This window comes from Colias eurytheme, chromosome 3, assembly GCF_061535395.1.
Source record: "Colias eurytheme isolate Ceu_HAF_F1 chromosome 3, ilColEury1 Martin Lab GWU primary, whole genome shotgun sequence".
Lineage (NCBI taxonomy): Eukaryota > Metazoa > Arthropoda > Insecta > Lepidoptera > Pieridae > Colias > Colias eurytheme.
Genome location: NC_142982.1, coordinates 8,394,309 through 8,417,875, shown reverse-complemented (window position 1 = coordinate 8,417,875; position 23,567 = coordinate 8,394,309). Strand labels below are relative to the sequence as shown.

The following is a 23,567-nucleotide window of genomic DNA, read 5'->3' as shown; positions in this document are numbered from 1 at the left end:
TAAAATAGCAAGGAATATTGTACATACGTGATTCACAAGCAAGCGGTTCGACCGTTTACGGAAAACTTGTCTATACCGTGTGAAAATAATGACTTGCCATACGTTTATACGTAAAATTTATTAATGTTTATATAAACTGCAGTTATTTTTATATCAAATGTATATTTCCATAATTACGATAAAGTAAACGACGTTCTAAATCAAAAAGATAAATAATTCTCATGGCCAGTACCAGATTAAAATTTACACTGTTACTAGAATCAACAAAAGCATCAATAAGTCTCCAGCAAGTCTAGCAAGTTAAATTACGTCGAAACAAGCCTTGTTCGGTTATCTCGCTATCTAACAATCTAACTATAAACTAAATACTTGAGCAACGAATGCACCTACGACGGCTACCTATACCTATCTCGTTATCTTAATTAACATGAATCTAAACGGCCTCGATCGGTAATACAAAGTATAGACTTATCTCCGGAAAGATCGAATGATGTCTACAAATTGTGTTCCATTTATTTATAGCAAAAATAAGCGACAATTAATGCTATTATTTCGATAAGTGCGATAGTGCCGAGAAGTGGGCCCGGCCGCGGCGGTTTCGTGGGCCACGCTGCGAGCGGCGATTTTCACTTGAGATACGCGTTCACGACAATGCGACGGATTTAATTGGTGCTCTTACATAGACTACATGTTTCGCATCGAGTCGAGACGCTGTTCTCGAAAATGGGCCATCGGAGAGCACGCGCACCTGCGCCACGAATTACGAGTGATTGGCAACTACATTTTCAGCTGTTTACTTTGATTTATAAACAGCATTTGCATTACAAACTGCTAGCTGAAATATGGTAATTTTTACGCTCAGATTAAGTTGGAAGATTTAAACGGTTACTAATATAGTCGACAAGAAATGTATTTTATCTGACAAGTCATGGTTCTTACATATCAATACATGTTGCGGCGGACCAAATATGGAGCGTAAGTGAATTCCAGAACGTCGTCACGTCACTCAATATCGAAGTACGCTCGGTCGCGTAGAGCTCACCTCTGGCATTTTGCTGAAGATGACTGTTTGCTTCGAACAGCCTTTGATCTCTCTCACACACGCGTCTGTCGCAATTTTATATCAGATTCTTGTCTTCAATTTTGGAACCAATAAACGTAAAATTATCCTTAAGCGCAATTGAAATCGTTTCTTGCAACGTCTTCGGAAAAAAAGTGAATGAAATTTGAAAATGTATTTTTTTATGTTTCGACGTTCGTTGCGTGTCGAAACTTTATTTTTATTTGCGCTGCTATCAATGCCGACGATATACAGATAAAGTTGGATTCCATTAACACAATTTCAGAACACAAATTCGCTTCTGTATGTGTAATTCGCTTAATGGCTAGTTTAAAATAATAACGACAGCTATGACTTAACTATTAAATTACGTTCCAGTAATAAAATCAGAATTCTAGTTTATTCGTCTGCAATTTCTAGAGCTGAATATAATTTGTTACTTTAATTAGTTGGCTGTAAGCTAAGGACGGTATTGAATGTTAGTATGAGAAATCTGGTTGTATTAGCAAGGATTCACGATCGGCTCGCAGCTTTAATAGTGGCCGAACGTGCCCGTTAAGCAACTAGAGTGCGTCGAATTCTGACGTAAAATATGGCCGTGTATATCGAACAGTGTTGCTTGCTCGGGTTCCCACGCGGCTAGCGGCCTGCCACCGTCGTATAATGACTAGCATTAAATACACGATCGTATACATGAATTGTGGGAGTATAAATCAATATCGATACAGATACCTACCTACTAAATTTGATCAAACATTTTGTGCATTATTCAAACAACTACCTGCTAAGCTATTGTTTATGGCATAGAATGAGTGAATCGACTTAAAATTTATTATAAAACCTTACATTATGAATAACGATGTTCCTCTAAGAACAGTAAAATTCATTAACAAAAAATACATATGGGTTATGCTATATAGAGTCTTAAAACTTTAAATATTCCTAGAAAGATATTGTGGTAGTCTAGGACTATATCCTAACATCTCATCCATTAATTTCATTTAATGATAAACATTGGAACAACTTCCCAGACTAGTTTGAAGTACGTGGGCGATATTGACACCAGATTGGCCACTGGCTGTGATGTTGGAAAATTTTACAGAAGGTATTCTGAATAGACCCAGCTAAATCGTTACTCAACCTATACAGTACAAATTTTAGTGACGAAATCTATACATGGTTATCAAGTGATTCGGTGTCAGGGAGATATATTGACACTAATTAAATGTTATTGTTAAAACATTAACCGTAAAGAAAAGAAGTGCTTGAGGCTGTTTGGAGTTTCCTACGAAATTTTTCTTTACAAAATCACACATTATAAAAGCAAGTTTTAATTGTAGCCACGGATTGTGACAATGGCCGGTGTTATATTACATATCGAAATTACACTTAAAATATAATTTGCCCGATAAGCGTCAATCATGATATTATTTCGAAACAAGGCAAGACTGCCCCACATTGCAGGTGTACACAAAAAAGAGAAACCGTCGCAATACAGTGTACGAAAGAAAATCTTATTATCGACATAAGGGGCGATATTTGAGCCGGCATCGGCACTCTGCTCCAGTTACAGAAAACGTTCCCTCCGATTTGGATCCGGTTTGCTCTCGTTTCGTGTGAACCACCTACCTTCACTCTCTTATGGTATTTAATCACTGTTATCCCGCTTTTCGTGATATTCTCTTACAGACAATGCAAGCTTTATGGCGATGGGGTACATTTTCAATTTTCTACAATTACAAGTTTGCACATAACCGGTGGAAGCGAGGCTAGTTCGCTGTTAAATTATAAATTATATATCTACCATAATAACCACAAAATTCTCTAAATTCAAACGACTGCTTTAATAATTATGTTTCAGTAAATAGTTTAGTTCCTTTATTCTGTATAAAAATAAAAGAATAACAACCAAACAACGTATCTCAGTTTCTATCCTATGAAATATTATTAATCTTAACTTGGTTCATAAAATTATCAAAAACATTGTTTTATGTAACGTAAATAAAATACAGCCACCGCAAGGACATGAAACTTTCAACAAAAGACAAAAACTGGATACATTACCTACTACGGCTTCTTGTATAGTGCTTCCGTGATAATTGTTACACTTAGTATTAAAAATACGGTACATAATTGGAATGTTATGATAATATAATTTAATATCGATTGCATTACGTTTTTTACAGCAATAAATAGGTGTTTATGCGTTTTGAGTTATGACAGGTTGTGGCTATAAATATGAAGAAAATATTTCTGCAACTGATGACTCGATTCAAATGCTTTATAAAATGTCGTATCATTTCATATATTTATTAAATCACAGAACATAATGGACAAACATTAAGAGCTATATTGTGAATGGCAATTATTCAAATAGTAAGTTACATTGAACAGTACCTATAGATGACTTGAAGAATGCAAACAAAAGATTGAAACAGCATTTTGACACGCGAAGCGAACTTACAATATTATGTATTACAAAAGCTTATACTTTATAGTTTATACATAGATATTCAATGTCAGTTTATTTGATGATTGTACACAGAAGCAAATAAGTGGTGTAATTTCTTTATAACAGAACCATATTAAGTAATTATGATACAACGTAATATGTATCTAATGTCCATTCAAAATAAAGGACACAAACCTTTTTGTTGTGAAGGTTGAAGAGTGACTAGATACAATTGATAGTTAAACCAGAGATGATTTTCTACATATTAATATTGTACGAATTCTTTGGAATAAATATATCAAATTGTGAAAGCAATTACAGCATGCAAATTGTTAGCTAGGAAGCAAATGAATACGGCAGTGGACACCTTAATTCATTCCACAGGCCTCAAACATAAACTTGGTCATAATGTTTCAAGTAAAAACAAGAGATTAAATTAAATTATAAATATGCAATATTGTCAAACATCGAAATAGCCTACGGTGATGCTCTAAATATCAATGATAAAGTTATAGAAATATAATATATTATAATAATTTTCAAATCGTGATCTTACACCATCAGCTTATTTCGCCATTAACAGCATGTCCTTATTTATAGGTATTATCTCGTCTATCGGTTGGTAATATTTCGAAACTGCAGTTTAGCATCATTTGCATATTCCGTGATGGTGTCGACGCGCCATTGCCTTGTCTTTGGGGACACGTTATCCGCTGACGTCGTGCCCCGGTCCAAAGTGGAAAGCTTCAGCAAAGCTTTATTTAACACTGACATCGTCTTAAGTTATATGAAATGCTTAGTCGTACGAAAAAAAACAGATAATATAGTGACGTAAAAATCAATTGATCATACGTGTAAAAATCAAGCGTACGGATATCGCGCAAATGTTAAATTATAGTAGATATTGAGAAGTCCATTTGCATAGCGCAGGATGGTCGGATGATCCAGATTAATGGCGGATCCTTTCACTGTGTGCAGCCTTGAGTACGCGAACATGGCGACTGCTGACCATTACCGATGCACTGTTAATGTCCCACCAAACGATTAACATAGATCGACAGATGCTGATACACCGCTGCCGACGTTTTGTGATCTAATTGTGCATTACGTTCTATTCGGCGCTCTCTTATTATTACGTGACTTTATGTTAACGTCGCATAAATAGGCATTGTTTTCGAACAAACATTTATGAAACGAAAACACATTGTGGAAATACGGCTCTGCATTGCTTAAAGCTTAGCGCACTTTAGGAATTTCAAATTCTCAGTAGATTATTTAAGATATTCGTCGGTCAACAGCAAAATATTTTTATACCCGGACGTACAATTAAATTATTGCGGTTACTCGTTTAATATAACAGAAAGGGAAAATCCTCGCTATTGGCACAATTCAATGAATAAAACTAATCAATCTTACGGATACTGAGGTAAATGTATTTTAATAAGTTTTTGATGGCATTAGTCAGCTATAAAATCATAACTCATAATTGAAGGTCTGTTGATCCCTACTCGTTTGTATTAATATGGTACCTAAATTCATAAAATAATAAATATTCACATTAAAAGTTGAACTTTCATTCCATATCTGTCCTTTTACAAGTTACAGCGTTAAAAGCCTCTACTGTTACCACTAAAAGCATGTAGTTTAGTAAACAATTGATCGCGACTTAAATGGAGCATAAAGGATATTGCATGTAATTTGACAACGAATTTATTTATAATACCGACATTTTAAGCCACCCGGATCCGCGACAGCCGATCAAAACCCAATGAATACTCGGATAATGATGTTCAATCTCAATATACGAGAGTGCTATGTATAGTACATTTTAATATCTGAACATTACATTTATCGATATTGGCACTTTAATCGAAAACTTCCAGTTTAAAATTTTAAATAATATGTTAAGCTTTGTTTTCTTGTTGAATTTGTTTTCTGGGCTTTAATTCAATTTATTATTGCTACCGTTTTCGTTTTTGTATGAACAATGTACTTTAATAGTATATGTGGGTACTTTTATTAAGAAAACATTATTATGATGAATACTCATTTACATTTTCGTCGGAATATTTCGGTAAAACGTTTTGAATTAATTAAAATTCGTTTTAGCAAATTGGGGATTAAAATTGCGAACAGATGATATCTATGCTTCTACTTTTTTAAAAGCGATTGTTAGACCTAACGGCATATATTCAGAATAATTCTAAATCTCATTTGCAAATCTGTTTCATGAAGAATACAAAACAACGTTGTCGAGAAATTTGCGTTGTGGTATTATGCCGCATGTAAACCGGAATTGTAGGTTTTAATTGAAGGGTTCCTTGGTTTTGTGAAGGTAATTACGAGAATGAAGTGAAAACAATTTTATTTATAACTTTCCTTTTGGTGCTCCAAATATTGACATTTAATTTCACGTACCGGTTGCTTTTCGATCTTTAAGATAATATTTCGTGATCAATGGTAGGTATATGGAGCACAAAGTTGCTGTGTTCTCTCCAATTAAATTACCTTTTTTGTCAATTTTAAACGGTGTTTAATTTAAGAATCATACATCAAATATTGAAGATTGATGAGATGCATGAGGTAATGCATTTATTGTTTTGTAATTGCCGATATCTTCACATATCCATGACAGTATAATGCACACATTAATACGACATAATGATGATAAGATGAAAATTACATGTTTTTTTACTTGAAATTGACTTTGATTTACATGATCGACATTTTCTCTATACAAGCTCGTTTACAAGGAGTGGAAAATAACTAGCTATAAGTTCAGTTTTATTACGAGAGTGTATTATTAAAGCTTTAAGCTTCACTGATTGCGATACATTTATGCACGGAAGTCGGAAAGTATAAAATTAACACATGTTTATATAAAAAGACTTATTTTCTGCGAGGTGAAATGAGAAATCATATCTTTGACTTTAGGACGAATTGAAGTCTATTGCAGTATAATAAATCGAGCCTTTCTCTGACAATAAAGTCAAGTATATTGCGTGTGAGGTCATTGAATATTCAAAGTAATATAATGTAACGTTTGCAAATAATTTTCGATCGTAAATCTTAATATATTCTCTAATAAGTCTGAACGGTTTACAGTCAATTTGAAGCCATAATATACTTACGATTTCAAAAAATTACGTCACACGTCTTAGTGAGAGTGGTTTGGAAGATAGACTTCATAATAGTCTATATTCTGTGGTATAGGAAGTTAAATTTATTTAGCAGACTCCTAGTACTAAATATTATGATACTTACAACTAATATTCTGTATACACCTACACATATTGTAAACGATAATAAGGAAGCAAGTGTACTCTATGTACCTACTGTAATTTAGGGAAATTTGACGAAATTAAATTGTGTAGCAACGTACTGTATATAAAAATTATGTTATGCTAACATCATAAATTAGGTCTGTAAATTCAGTATTTACTCTTTGTCTTTAGAAATGTTGTTTTTAGTGGTTTATTAATTATTACCAATAATTTATTTTGTGATGAACCAACACATTTAAATCAGGCGAATTAAAAGTCAAAACTCTGTTAATACAGAATAAAAAAACAACTATAACGAGGATTGAAGGAAATGAAAAAAAATCAAGATAAAATAATATGTCAAAATTACCACTAAAATATACCGTGTTAATAAATCATAACCCAATAACATTTCATCAGAAAAGATCATTTAGGTATATTTGTCTAAAAAGGCCACATTAGTGAACTTTGCTATTTGCAGAAACACTTACTGACCGAAATTGAAAAAAATAACGAATGTAACAGCAAAGTGTTTACTGCTTGATATAAGCGTCTCGTTATTTATAGGTGTAAAGTCACTTGTCGTATTTATAAAGCACATGTTTCCTCATAAATAAGGTGACGTACGTACACATGAGTTGGGTCATCTCAGACGTGCCTGTATCGATGTACTCTATCCGGATTAGATACGGTAGAATCAAGAACCAATCTTGACTCGTAATCGGTTTTGCGAAACACGCCTCGTCTCATCTAAAGTCGTTATTATGTTAGACTGCGCCGAATATGTTTGCACGGCTTAACATCAATGCGGCCCGTTAGTGAGTAATGTGAAAGTTTATAATAATCACATGCTCTTTAGCTGGGTCCACACCGGCCGATCCAGTGATCCCGCGATCCGCGATCCAGGGTCGCGGAGCATGGATCGTGGATCATGTTAGGCCGATCCACTTTAAAAACTTGCGATCCAAAATATGCGCTCCAAGTGATCCTAAGGCGATCCGTGATTCAGCCAGTCTAACTCTTGTACGATATGGAGTCACACGTACAACGGCGGGGTCTTGCCGTTGCAGCAGTAAATTTTATTATACTGAAATGTTTTACGCAAAAAATAAAAAAAAAAGAAATCGACGGTTTTGGGTGAAACAACTTTACAAAAATCGATTGGAATCTGGGACTCAGCTGTATGCAGAGTTAGTTTCAGATGAAGTGGAACACAATTTTGCAAGAATGAATGCTATTCAATTTGAGATATTCGACTTTCTGAGATGTCCATGGTGAGGTGGATCGCGCGATCCAACACAACCGTCCACACCGCGCGCATCACGCAACTGAGGCACCTTTGAAGCGGGTACAAAAACCGCCCGCTAACGGATCGCACGAGGTAGGGATCGCGCGCGGCAAAACGCGTGCATGGATCGCGCGCGGCACGTCCACACCGCCCGCATCTTTGGATCGCGCGCCTGCCGCGCGCGATCGGATCGCGGTGGATCGGCCGGTGTGGACCCAGCTTTTGAGTTAATTGCTGCACTGCAATTAGTCAAAAAGCCAAGAATTATAGATCGCTTGAATCTCTCCTCTAATAGGTATGTCAAACGTACTAATAATTTAGGATTTGCTATACCTACTTTCATTCCCTCACGGTTATTTCAGTGAACAAGAATCTAACCGACATTTATAAGAAAACAATAGATATAACTTTTAAGAACTTAGTAGGTCATGCTGTATATTAAACTAAAAAAGAATTCAAAAAAGTAGCTTATGATAGGTGATCTACGAGCTTTAAATAATAGATTGCCAGACAAGACAAGATTTCTATCTGCATTAGAGTATGCGATAAAAAAGAGACTAAACAGTACCCACACAGTTTCACTTGTTATTAATAAAAACAAACCAACTCCATACACTTTCTGAAAATAAACAACTACCCCCGATGAAAGATATTAATGCCAACAATAATTGTTTGTACGTATAGTTGTTTAACAATATAATAACTTGATTAGGTAATTTTTATTAAAACATATTTAAAATACGTTGGTAGAGCAGCAGCTGAACAAATCGTGCAATGTTGGTCGAGTTTAGTTGGCTACTCTAAATATTTTAAATTCAACAAGTAAAAAAGTAAATGATGCAGTCGCTATGAAAGAGAATTCTATTGAAGACAGATTGCTGTCACTTCGTGTGCACGCAATCAGAATGGGGAATACGTGGGGAATACGCACGCTGATCATTTAACTGGAAAATCAATCTTACTTGCTTTTTTAACGTTACGCGAATTGTTCGAAGCAAAAAGTTTTAAGGTCACTGCCGAATACCCAATGATTAATAGACCAATGAGTGTGTACTTACAAAAACGTGAACAGGATTCGTAGTAAAATCCGGATAACAATGACAAAGGGAGACATACAGTCAAAGTCAAATTTTCTAGCAAAAAATTACAGCCAATGACCCGACGTCCGGTACTAATGTTTCACGTCGTCAATGTCATAGAACTTCCCGTTTCTAATAAATATCTATATATCTAGAGACACCACAAGAGACACGTTTCATTTAGTTACTCCGCAATACAAATGAGTTTTACTACAATATGCAAATGTGAGATACAATTCAGTATTGACATGTTCGACTATTATGTCTTCATGATTAATGATTTCTATTCACTACGACTACACAAATGAATCACAGAAGCACAAAAATAAACTCACATCCTATACGCTTTGAACTTGAAAGATAATATTTATAAAAGACGAGAAAGGTAAGAATATGTAATAGCAATCTAAATCTATTTAAATTTTAGTTTTTCCGCCTTTGATTTGAGTTTCTATATTTGATCAAATATTTATCCAAGTTTGTTAAAATAGTGCAATTTATCTAGAATTTTTTATTATAAATCATTACCATAGACCCATTTTTTATTAAAAAAATTAAATAGAATAAGAGGAAAAAGTTTAGTGTCGAACAAAAAATATTGTTCGCTCAATCAGAAGTGCTCCAGTTTTTCTACTATATGAACTATACGACTAATAACTAGAAATACGCGTGTACCGAAGGTAGTTCCGTATCGGTTGACGTCCGGCAAACCTTCGACATTTCCGAGCCAAACACTTGGAGATATGAGGGGGAGGGGGCTCAGCGGGAGGGCGCGCGGGGGTGCGGAGGCGCGGGGGCATCAACCGACAGTGTGCGAACCGCGAGGTCGCTGTCTTTTTACTCAAATTACCTCCTGACATTCGATTTTAATGGAGTATTGAATTTAAGCATAACAAGTACCGATGTAATGGAATAAAATTAGGTTATCGTAACAAGAAAACGGTCCACGAGTGGCCATCTTTAAACTCACGGCCTGCCCAATAAGAATTCGAAACATTTAACATTTGCCTCCGTAGCGAACGTCTACTTGTCTCGCTCGTTACACTACTAAAAACTTGTTGTTAGAGTGGAACAAATATAGGAACATGCTTCTATCGACGAATAGTCATTGTTCTTGATCGTAATGGAACAAAATAAAGACAGAGCAGCGGTATTCGTGACTACGAGACAAAACTATCAAGATTAAAGTGTGCGAATGAGATAGAGTATAAGGTTTTTGGGTCGATGTCCGGACGGAGGAACTTAAAATTGAATTAAACTTAAGAATTATGTCTATTTAGAACATATTGAATACCAAGAAGTAAGTATTTTTAGAAACTATTAATGATTATATTTTGACGTGAAAACAAGTTAGAAATGATCAATAAATTATTATAAGTACGATTGTTGAGAATCGTTTTATAATAACAATATCTAATAAAAATATAATATTTTTGGAAAATGATTTATTTCTTTGTATAATGGTTGAATATTTGAAATCCATACTTTTAAGTCAATATAAAAATTGATGGAGTGGAATTCTTATAAGAAAAAATACTAGTAATGACGTAGTGCATCAAGTTCCTCTGTAACCATTCCAGATGATGACGTAACGGGACGTCGAGTGTTCCGTCTCTGTCTCTACGTCCCGCTCATACCGTTACGCCGGCGTCCTTGGCTGAGTTCTTTCTTGCGCGGGCGCTGCAGGTCGCTCTCAACTCGTTCCGCGCTGTAACCACTAGCTGCGCACGTGTGTTCCACGCTTCCCATGTGTGAGTTTTTTATTATGTTAGTGTGCGACACACCCGCGCTGTTTACGGCTGTGTGCGTGCATTGAATTAGTCCTAACGGATATTACGGAATTTGTCAGATAAATATTTCAAATATAGTGTAACAAGAAATGCTGCGTGAATCGAATAACTTTAGCCTGTGGTCTACTAAATAAACTTTTATTATAACTTTAAAACTGTTTTTTTTTTTAAGCTTGGACCTTAATGATTACAATACGCTCTACATGTATGTTTATAATACATACGCATGTAAAATAACTAACAAACCCATTATAATATTATAATCTCTAAATGTTTTAGTACCGACACTGGTATATTTAAAAAGGTTTGACATTTTATTGTAATGGACTTGTCCTTTTTTATGCTGAAATGAAGCTTTTATTATTTTCATACTAGAAATTGATTTAAGCTACCTTGATCATACATTAAACCTTAAACAAAACAAATTGAAGTCAGAAACTAAATCTGGACCATTTAGTTATATTTTTGCAATGTTGACCTAGATTCTTTTATTAGGAACTCAAATCGCTTATTACATTTTATCGAATCAGTAATGACATTCGTCCACACAACCTTGTCGGGTAACAATGCCCGGTTCACGTGTTCAACAGATATAACAATTTCGAAATTATAAAGGTCAGTATCACAGTCATGCGTAGAACAATTACAATTTTTAATTACTTCACGTTCTGATTTTTTTTTATCTCAAACGTATTTAATACGATGAGGCTAATATCTGTAGTTATCGAGAATTGAGCAAGCGACAAGGACGTTGATCGGCTTACGAGTTACGACGTTATTGCGGCAATCGCTCGCAAATAGGAGCTTAATACTATTGCCAGCTTATTTTATCGAACAAAGAATCAAATTCTTTTATTTCATAAACGTAATTGGTTCACTTATGTTATCTCGTCAACATTTGTACTCTAAATTACTTTTACATTGCTTAATTTTTGCTAAATATTAAATAGAAATAGCCTACATTTTTCAACGTATAAAAAACGTGGTTAGTGAGTATTATGAATCAGTTTAATCCACCTTTGTAATAGACACGATAATACTACGTTGGGCCGCACACAAGCACGCTGTGTCGGATATAAGTTTGATAAGTTTAGGTAGAGGTGTGCGTTGACACACACATACACCCGCAGGAGGTTCAACGTACCAGTTGCCAACTACGAGAGTTCCTTGTTCCACTTTACCACTGACACTGCCTCCAAAAAGTTCCCAATACAAATCAGAACATGTACCATTGTTACATAATCTTAGTAGGTAAATTAAATAGTTCGTTATCTACTCATAAATATTTAGAAACTCAACGTTATGAATAATACTAACTCAATTAAACCACTCGATGGTTATTCGAGAAATTTAAATTGTTTTTACGTAATATATGTTTCTATCTAGTCATAACTGAAATAAAATATATTGATAATTTAAGTGCATAGCTTTTCATATTTTATGAGTAAGATCGTCAAGATAAAAGCAACAAATCTGGAATGAAATAACTCTGCAATAGAGCGCGCGCTGGCGATGTTCTCTCGAGCGCCATACAAAAGACTTCAACGACCGTCTCAGTGTTTTATGTTCCTTTCAACATTTTATGCCCCGTGATATTATAATAAAGGTAAACCTATGTGCAGTAAATACCTCCGCTTTACTATATATCTTTAACTTATATCTTTATAAAAAACCTTTTTAATTATAGAATACTAATTACATAAGCACGATCAATTTTCGTTATACTCAACAATGTTTATTTTAATTCACATTATGATATAATGCTCTTCTAAATATGAACTATAAGTTATAATAAAGCGTTTAAGATTTATCACAGATGAAATTGATTATAACTTGTAGCTTCGTTAACATACAAGTGGCTACAACTACACAATCGAACATCTAAGTAATTACGACAAGAGAAATTTTATGATCTGCCATAAATAGTAACTATAAATATTTCTTCTCCGTAATTATAATTAGATTTGCAATTTTATACACTGCTATAAATTAAACTAAGTTATTGGTTATCTACATCGTACAGGATTATAATAATTTAGTTATAAATTTGTCTGCTTTAGTGAAATTGATGAAATTGCTATTGATGGTTTAGTATTTTAAAATAGGGAAGAATAATTAACATATTGCAGTAAGTATTAAATTATCATATGTTATAAATTTAGTACATTATTATAATAAGTATGATATTTATTCTATAACTTAATCGCACATTATTATTTATAATAGACATAATAATATCTTTCGGTGGAATATTTGTAAAAGGTATTCGATAAGAACGACTTTCTACAATTCATTCCAATACGTAGGTATACTTATTATAATATTAAAAATAACTTGTACCAAATCACTCATTTTAATGGATAATGTTTGCGTATGAACTGATACAATGCAGTGAATTGTCAACTATAATGCATCTAATTTGAAACGTTTTCAATGGTATGAGGAAAATGGTGAGCTTAAGTCATACACTACACATTCATGATCTCTATGTATAGGTAATAGTGAATTTCAATTTCATCTCTTTTTCCTTATATTTAATTTTTATTCTGTTCATTCTTTTTGTTAGCTATATATTGCATAAACCAGAAAAGAATTTAATCTAACTATAAACTTCAAAACTCTAAATAATCTCTACTCTCTACATAATCCAGAGCTCTAATCAAATAAATAAATTATTTTTCATTACAGTAACTAAAATTCTAAACCTTTTCTCATTGTCTTATTTTGCGTCGTTTAAAGGGTACGCATAAACAATAAGTATCAATTAAAAAGTATACTTCACTTTTAATAAATGTCTCAAACTAAAAGTTATCACAAAAATGCAAAAAAATTTGTTAGGCGGTTTTATACAAACAAAATATTTTAACATAGTTTAAACTTTAAATGCTACGTCGAATAATGTCTGCATATTTCAATTTCTCCAATTTATGAAGTATTTTAAGGTATGTAGAATAAACAATAAACAAGAGTATATAATAATAAAAAATGATTAAAAAACGAAAGAAAGGACCGACCGACCTGGAGAAAACTACTCATTACCAGAATAAGAGCAAAGTAATTTTGTTGTTCTTCGAAGTCAAACTTTAAAGTAGTTTCTGTGGAACGGGCATTAACCTTCCTAGTAATCAACATTAGTTTGATAGAAATCAATATAATAAAACCGCATATAAATTATCATGAGAACAGTAGGAGTACCTTTTATTGTTTATTGTTTGTATATAGCTACTTGGTCATATTAGTTTGACGATTCCATAACATTAATATAAGTCGTACCTACTGTTTTGCAGATATAAAACGTGAATTTAATGAAAATAAACTATAATATGTTAAAATAAATCAAAAAATAAAATCTTACCTCAATATGTGCATGTGGCAGCTATTTAGGTACACTGAAAAAAAGAAAAAACTAATCAATCATCATTCATGATAATAACAAATTTACTGAATTGAATAATTTGAGAAATTGTATATCAAAAATTTTAAAGACGTCAGTAATATGATAATGAAACTTCAAGTCCGGCAAGGCATGGGTCCCTCGTCATCGTATCTGTTGAAAAAAAATTCTGTAAAACATAGGTTGTAAAAACCATAATATTGCAGATAAAAACAACCATAAAATTAGAAAGCGGTAATTGATTGATGTCCGAAATTGAACACTTTTTTCGATACAAGTTAGAATAACACTTTGGCACCATGCAGGTGGGTCACTAAGTGTCTTCGCTTGTACTCGTTGTGCCAATCATTCATACATCAAACATTATCTTTTCCATTTGCATCGTTTTATGTAATCATATTAAGCTTTATGCTTTCGATTGACGACCGAAAACTTTACAAGAAATACATATCCGCACTAAGATACAGCATGGAAACTTGTTTTATTATTTACTTTGAATTCACTAAGACGTCGACGTAGGTTGCACACGTTAAGTTAAACATACTTCAATTTCGTTACTATTAAATATTATATGTATTTTTCTGTTAAGATCGTTAGTTGAGGCTTTCTGTATACACAGCACTCACTGTCTCGTGAATATGCATTTGAAATTCCTTATGATGAAGAATGTAAACATATTGATACGTTTTTACATTTGTATATTTATCACTTATTGTTATTTGCATATGCTGTGGAAACATGTTCTTACATTATTTTAAAATACTTTTAAATATTATGTAGACTCAAAATAAAGGCTATTTAGTATTAGCTAAAAGTTTATGTTCTTTTTTTTCATTTTGTCAATTTTACATACAGTTCATAAAGAATAGACATAATCTATCGTTCTAATTTATATATTTTGTGTTTGTTTATTTCACATATGATGCAATAGGAATTATTTATAAAGTTATTATTGATAGGCTCTGTTAACTTTAGACATTTTGATGAACTTTAATGAAAATAAATTGAGTTAACTTTCTATGGTTTATAAGTTTCCTGCGATAGAGACGTCAAATATCGTATTAGGTGTCAAGTGTTGATGTATAGGATATTATGAGGTAATTAAAGCCATTACACCTATGCACCTATAAGCTTACGAGGTATATACTTCTAATTAACGTATTACATATTATCCCTTTCAAATTTGTACTCAGGAGATAACATCTCGTACGAGTTTTCCTTTCATATTTTTATAATTTATCAGGATATTGATATATAGGAAAAATATTATTCTAGAAATAAGAATTTAAATCTAAATTAGCTATAACAATTGTCCTATTGAAAATGACATGTACATGTACATTAAACCTATAAATAGTTATCTCATTATAAAGTAATTATGTTTATATCCACACTTTACTAAATAACCTTTATGTTGAAGTGTGTCTGTGTGAGTAATGTGTATATTTACAATTAAGCAATATCCGTATATATAACAAAAATGTTATAGCTTTGTATTACAATAGCTTGTAAAGATATTATTATGTTATGTTTGCTGAAGCGTTTGCTGTCCTTGAATTAGATTCTGGGACAACAAGCGTATGCGGTATGCTATTTGATTTCATTACTGTAACGTAACAAACTAATTGATGTAAAACTTTGCTTTAGTAATCTTTAAAATGGTTACTATTTATGCAATAAGCCTACCGCGAAACTCCTTAGCATGCAAATTTATACGCGTTGAGTAAATGTCTAAGTGTTGAGAAGGCTGTGCGCACTTGATGGAAACTGGTGCAGTATAAAGTGGTGCAAATAGCAGAACCAGTCCTGCGGCAGGAAGCGGCCTCGAGAGCCGCCGCGACCGTGCGCCCCCCGCACGCCGCCGCCCGCCCCGCGCCCCGCGCCGCTCACCCTCACCACCTGATCCAGACAAAGCGTGTCCTTCGTGTCACTCGTGACGCATACAAGTGCATTGCACTAATAAATAAGTCCTTTCCATGTCCGGTTACACATATCGTACTATTCGGTCAAAGTAATGCGGCAGTGAAATTTTCTCCTCTGCAAGCGTGCTTTTGATATGCCCATCTAAAGGTTGTGTTGCCCATCGTACATTGTATTATATGTACATCATTTGTGTACTAGGTACGATAACAATGTTTAATAGCGAACAAGGCGCATTCCATGAACGAATCATCATCAATCATTGCTCCATGAGGAACCGATGACCTGACAGTTACAAGTCTGCCAATTTATTATAATGATTTATACGTTGGGAAAAATTATCATAGACCCTGATCACTTAATTAATAGACGATGATCAGAGTGGCGTAGAAGGCGATAACGCGGAATCTCTAAACATTTACACCATTAGCTTTTATAAAAATAACAAGCGCTTACAGTGCACGATCAACTTTTAAAGCTCTCTATATAGAACGGAGAGATTTAAATGATTGCAGCTTTATATAAGAAGTTTTATTAAGAAGCATTTGTTGCAAGTAAATCGTGACTCAAATGTATCTAGATGGAATCGTAAAACGGTTTCGTGAATACAGAGCAACAGACCAGCGTTGGCTAAGAGCACGCGGTCAGAGAACACGTGAGCGGGCATCGGCCCTGACAAAGCCGCGTCTACGTCACAGGCGAGCCAGCGTGTCTCATCGGCCTGCCAAAGAAACGATCTCATAGAAAGTAGAGCAAGTCATTTATTTATTCAGTGCAGCGGCGGGTGTGAGCGAGACGGCGCCGCGAAACTGGCTCATTAAAATAAAAATCCGATTTCCGAGTGCAACTCGCGCGGAGCGAAATAAAAGTTTCCGACGAAATTTGCTCGAGTTATTCCAAAAAAGGCGCACGAAACGCCTCCGCGCTGAGATCGCGAGATACAAGTGCGAGAGAAACCGACCGCAATAGCCTTCGACAACACGCGCCGATTCACGACTAAATGCTTTCGATTGCCGCCCCGTACTACACAATGCTTCACATCTGTAATTACCGATCCTTTTCGCATACTATCTGCTGCCCATTTCGCTTATCTTCCGTGACGCACTATAGCATTGGAAAAGTTAAAACACCAGTAATACACGGGTGCTGTGTCTTTTCCGTGTTAATGTGCACCGGTGCTCGGTTTTCACTGAGCAAAGTAAACTATTGTCTGAACATTACGCAGCAGCAACGTTGCATTATCGGCACGATAAAAGGCGGCTCTATAATCATCGTCGCAAGTCACGAGATCCGCACGCGCATATTATGCTATTTAAATAACACCATGCACGACATTTTACAGCCGTCCGACTGAATGCTAATTGTATCATAAATTTTAATTCAATAATTCTCGCCAATCTTGACAGCGATTTATATAGGATGAACATTAAATCGTTATATGTAGATAATCATGCGAAGACTGCATTCCGGTAGCGACTTAGGTGTAGCATAGTCACTTTTTATGAAGAAAGTTGTCTCTTGATTGCATTTTCATCGTTAATTAAATACAAATGATGATTCCATATAATTGAGTATTTTTATTAAAAAAATAATTTGCCCTTCACCTCTTAAGTCCTAGCGTTTAATTTAATATCTGAACAAATTTTATGATTTACTGACGTATACGAGCGCTGTACAAAGTAATGGCTCATAAAAATGATTTGGAACAACAATGTCTTTGCTTTAATTATTTTCGAGGATTACTTTTTATTTATTATTTGAGAGTGTCATATAAAAATCGATTAAAAACGTCAAGTCGTATTTTAAATATCTTGACCTACATCAATGTGATTTACATCAGAAACGTTAGGATTGTGGTACGATAAGATAAAGCAATGTTTATTAAGACTATCAAGTTTACGGAGACCAATATAAGTGTAGTTTAAATGACAATTATAAAAGGAATTTTTTAATAACATAATTATGTACCTATTTTCGATCAATAAAAACTTGCGATGACCCTTAATGTCAGAGAGACGAGCAACGTCTTAATTTTAATGACTCCTGCATAGGTCAATAAGGCATTTTGTATTATTAACTTATAAGAGTGGACGCATTTAATGTGACCTTAAGAACTGCTATGGCCATGTCGACTTGTAGCCTGACTCGATTCAGTTCCGTTATTGATATTTAATTGATATTCTTTGTCAGTATAAACTATATTCAGACTTCCTTCTTGCCATTATGAAATTGCATGCGTATAAATGTCTCGAAACTCTTTTACAAATAATAAAGGCATACAATATATACAAACGATTCAAGTAAAATGTTAAAATTAGACACGCGTCGTTGTAACTAATAATGTTACCATTGTATTCGGAGAACCATTGTAAATAGTCTTATAAGTATTATTATTTTGTTTGAAAAAGCAGCACTTCGTTGACTTGGCTTTCAAGTATATATTTTTATTATACATATATATTTTTATTACTAAATTTTTTTTTGAATTTTTATTACTAGACGTTTTTTACGAAAATAAATTATAACTAAAATATTATGTCGAGTATGACTGAAAACCAAGATAATTTAGTGCTAAGTATATTTTTAACAGAACCAACATTGGTACCCTATTTTTAAGCTGTAAATGTATATATTTATATTCTAGTCCCCGTTACTAAAATTATTGTTAGATATGCATAAACATTGTATTTATTACATACATATATCATTAAATGCTATATAATATTATTTTAATAACCCCAACGAAGATCTAATAATGACAGAAAGCATTCCCACCTCACCTGCAGCTGCGGCACGTTATGCGTTTCTACTTAATTGGAAATCAAGTATAATTTCTAACATTTTATATGAAACTTTATACTACTACATATAATGAGACAACATTACTATATTATATTATTCCTATAGATTACATATCATTTGTAGTAGGTATAGTACAGATCACTCATAAATCGTTATAATTCTGTAGACTCCGCGTAAATTCCGAGCTAAAAGGTTGGCATAGTAAAGTTTATTAGGGTACCGCGAGCATCGAACGATATCTTCTAGATCAAGTCACGTCGCTCGTGATATAAATATTATAAACATTGTCCTGGGTCCGGCTCGTTGCATAATAATCGCTACCGGTACCTGTCATTAAGTGTTTCTCGGTACTACAATTGTGTTTATAATTACATAGGATTTATCATTTACATTTCCATTATATACTGAAACTATTTTGATTTATACACTTAAAGTATATAAGAGAACTGGTTTAAAGCCGGTTGTGTTCTGCGTAAAGTGACAAGTTAACTCGCTATTTTTTACACACGTTTCATGATGGCTTTTAGGTTTTTTTGATACTTTTATGTGTTTTATTTACTTGTTTCTTTTTATGCCCCTATGATTTACATATAGCATAGTTACACACAATGTTAATCGAATCTTAATATTGTCAACACATAAATCCTTGCATAAATCAGATGAGACCACGTGTCACTGAATACATTTAGATAAAAAACAAAAAGTTGAACAGTGATATTCTATGAAGATGTAGAGTCTCTCTTATTCCACTAAAACATTCACTCTTATATTCATTACTTCCTTATTTTTCGAAAATAAGAGGAGTTACTGGGTCGTTCATATAATTGTTTAACAGTAATGAATGTAAGAAATAATTATTAATATCCAGGAGAAACCATCAGTTATACGATAGCGAAAGCTATTAAGTCAGCTTTGCACTTCCACGCCATAATTCATTACTTATTTACTATAAATTATAATTACTCAAAATACATAATATCGGTTTTGTACTAAGATCTTCGTTATAGAACTAAATTGTAACATTTACCTGGAAATTACTTATTACTTTGAGGTTTATTAGAATCAATCAAACTATACTTTCTAAGCCATGATTAGAGTCTAACAAGATAGCAGTAATTTTTCAAACGAATAGATTTGATTTCTCATAACGTTGCCTTAGTTCAAACCAAGGTTCAAACAAAACAAAGTTTAAATTTGACAGTTATATTCTTTATGATGTATTAATTACACACATAATTAAGAAAACAAAGAAAGCGAACTCAACAAATTCAAAGAAGATATCTACATTAGAAGGAAATGAAAACAATTTTTAGTCTTGCTGCTTCAATGTTTAGGTAAATACTAAATAGCTAAATAGGCATACATGGATTTAACGGTGTAGGCTAAAAAATATAGCGTATGTATTGCATTTGTTGAATATTCCAATTAGTTATTTAACTCTACGTAGAATGACACATAGCGTTTTTGACCTGTCGATAGATCTGACACAAGTGGGTCAAAACGCTCAGCAAACATCCGGGTAGGAATCAAGGTACATAAATATTTTTATCAAAATAATGTTCTACCAAATTAGGAACTTCAAGATCACATTAAAAAGATGTTTCTTTTTTATTATGTATTACATATTTTATATTCTTAAATATCCATTTATAGAAATATAAATAGTAATAACAAAAAATGTATTGTGATTTGCTGTCGTTAACAATGACTCATTGTATAAAACAAAAAATAATTGATTTATGAGATTTAATTAAAAAAAATATTTAAGAGACATTTATTAAATAGAATAAATAGGAAGCGGTGGTCAATTCAGAATAAATTATTTAACACGTATGTTGTTAAGCCTATGACTCATATATACGATAATGACAAAAAACAAAATACCTATCGTCCTATTAGAGCTGTGCCGTGGCTGTGCAGACCGCAACCGGATACCCTGACAGATGCACAATCACACTAACACAAAACTCTCACGAATTTTTCTCCCAACACTTTCACGACTTCCACTAATTATTATCCACTTTATCGGGCATCTACAATTTGATTTACGTCTACTTCTTGTACACCTCGATCCGTACACTTTTTCTTTTCGGTAAGGTAATTTAGGCGGGTCTTACACGGTGTGACCCCGACTATGTGGTTAGTGTTCTTATAAGCAATCATTCAAGCAGCCTCTAATGATGAGCGAAATTCAATTTGTGTTCTCAATTAACACGATCATCATTTAATGTGCTCGTAACCTTTTTACGAAGCAATTTTAACTAAATAATTATGAATTTAATTAACAAAAGGGACTCCTCCATTTCTTAATCGCTTATTAAGGCTTTCCGTTTAATTAAATTTCATATCGCACTACTGTTTATCTAGTAATGGTTTCTTTGAATATTTAATTGACATAAATGGTATGGTAATGAGTAAAAAGGACACATATTAAACTTTAATTAATAATTGAATGTTGCTAGTCATGAAATAATGTATAAAGCACTTAAATATTACATTTATTGTACAAATAATTCACTTATATTATTATCGATTAAGCAATAAACGACTGTGTAGTGTTGTTAAAGAGAAAACTTAATGAAAGGTCAATCTTTCGATTTAAATTATAAGCAAATAAGCTTACCAACATAATAAGACACATTACCAACTTTAATGCATTCTAAACATTTTACTTTGTCGTTAAGTTTTCTTAATGACTTAATAGAAACATAGAGCCCTTAATAACAAGCAAATATACCACATATTTGCTTGTTTTATAACAAAATTATTTAACAACATTATTTAAATACCGAATAAATAATATGTACACATTTAGTAAAAAACCTAAAAATTACTCAACCACGGATGAAATCGGTGTTGTATATTGCATTCTTACTCGCTATAATACGTTTAAGCAATTAAAATTTTTTAAATTTAATTTTATACATTTTTAATTACTTTTATATGGTTATTACAAAGTCACATTTCGCATTCAATTTTATTTGGGTAGTTTCATATAGATTATGGTTACGATTGCGGACGCGGCTAATGGAAAGATGCACCGATAATATAAGTCGTGAGCGGCTGCGATGAAAGTGGTCTTAGTCTTCGCTATGGCCACTGACCCACAGCTAAACATCGACGCCTTGCCTTTATTTAGAACTGTAGTAATCCTCGAATCATCACTAATGCTACAGCTGACCAACTTCATTCAATAACAATGCAATCTCTTAACACTTCAGTATTTACACATTTACTTCAATGCACCTAACCATGATAATAATTAGTTTGACATAATCCTACTTCCTAATTGTAAAAGTTAAAACTCACTTTTCCAAAGCGCTACAAACCATTCCTCAAAACTCTCTCCTAAACTTCATATTTTCTACAGAAAACATTAATTACCGAAATGTCTTTCTTTGTAGAGAGTTATAAACAACTAAGTTAAATTATGCGGTGATAAAATGTAAAACATGACAACTAATTTACATCATCAGTCTTTAAAAATAATAAGATAGATCTGACATAAGACTGTCTATGCTATTAATACATTTCTATTCATATAACAACCAAAGGAGATTAAATTTCTAAAATATGATGCAAAACACGTCTTCAACTTATCAATCTAGTCTTAATTGGCAAAAAATTGAATTACCATTATTATTAATGACTGTAAGCAAACACCAGGTGAATAGGGTATTTATCTATGTTACAATAGAAGTGTAAATAAATTAGCAATAAGAGGCGAGGTCAAACGGTCAGTCAATAATGATGAAGCATTGACAAGCAATTGGGTAATGAAGAAAGCGCCTAGAGCGGCCGGCGAAATTCATGTCTATGAGCAAAAAGTTTATAAAAATGCAACAAAGAAATGTTCAGGGCACGATTCGACTTTTAAAGATCACAACATCGATTCACGATTATTAAATTGATGGTTCCCATTATTGCTATTAAAGCACATTTTCTACGTAATGAAATTCCATTACATATTTATCGATTCATGGAATAAATATAGATGATATTAATAAGATTTTACACTCTGATGATATTAACAGTTTTCATATTTTAATTTATCAAAATAAATTTATCAAAATAAATTAAAATATGAAATTGGGGATAATTTTAATTTTTAATGGCAACTGGCCGTGTTAATATTTTCAGCAATCAATTTGAGTGAATGTATTTAATTGCAGACGCGCCGAATGCATCGCATTGCTTTCGTCATGACTTTCCTCAGTTGTCTCTTTCAGTAGCGATGTGCGAGAGCTAAGTATGATGCAAAATAACCGTAATACAAGTTGGCACGCTATGCGCTACCTCCTCACCGTGCGCAGTGCGCAACTCTGCCTACTGACTCACGAGAACCCAGCACACAGACACACAGACGTGAGAGTCATGTCAAACGGATCGTGATGTGTCTAGATAATAACACAGACTTTGCTTTATTTGCATGATCTATGAGCCATCATGTTCGCCTGTCATTGTGCGTTTTCAGACTTTCCATTTCAGTCGATACGCAATGTACCTACACTTGAATAGC

General features: G+C 33.4%; 1 protein-coding gene across 1 annotated transcript in view; it reads right to left on the bottom strand.

Moving 5' to 3' along the window:
- Window positions 1–23,567, bottom strand: part of LOC149909799 (uncharacterized) — a 45,573-nt gene that overhangs the window by 9,697 nt on the left and 12,309 nt on the right. The window contains exon 2 of the mRNA XM_090119908.1: window positions 14,288–14,321. The gene's annotated coding sequence lies outside the window, so the exon portion shown is untranslated. The remainder of the gene's footprint in view (window positions 1–14,287; window positions 14,322–23,567) is intronic.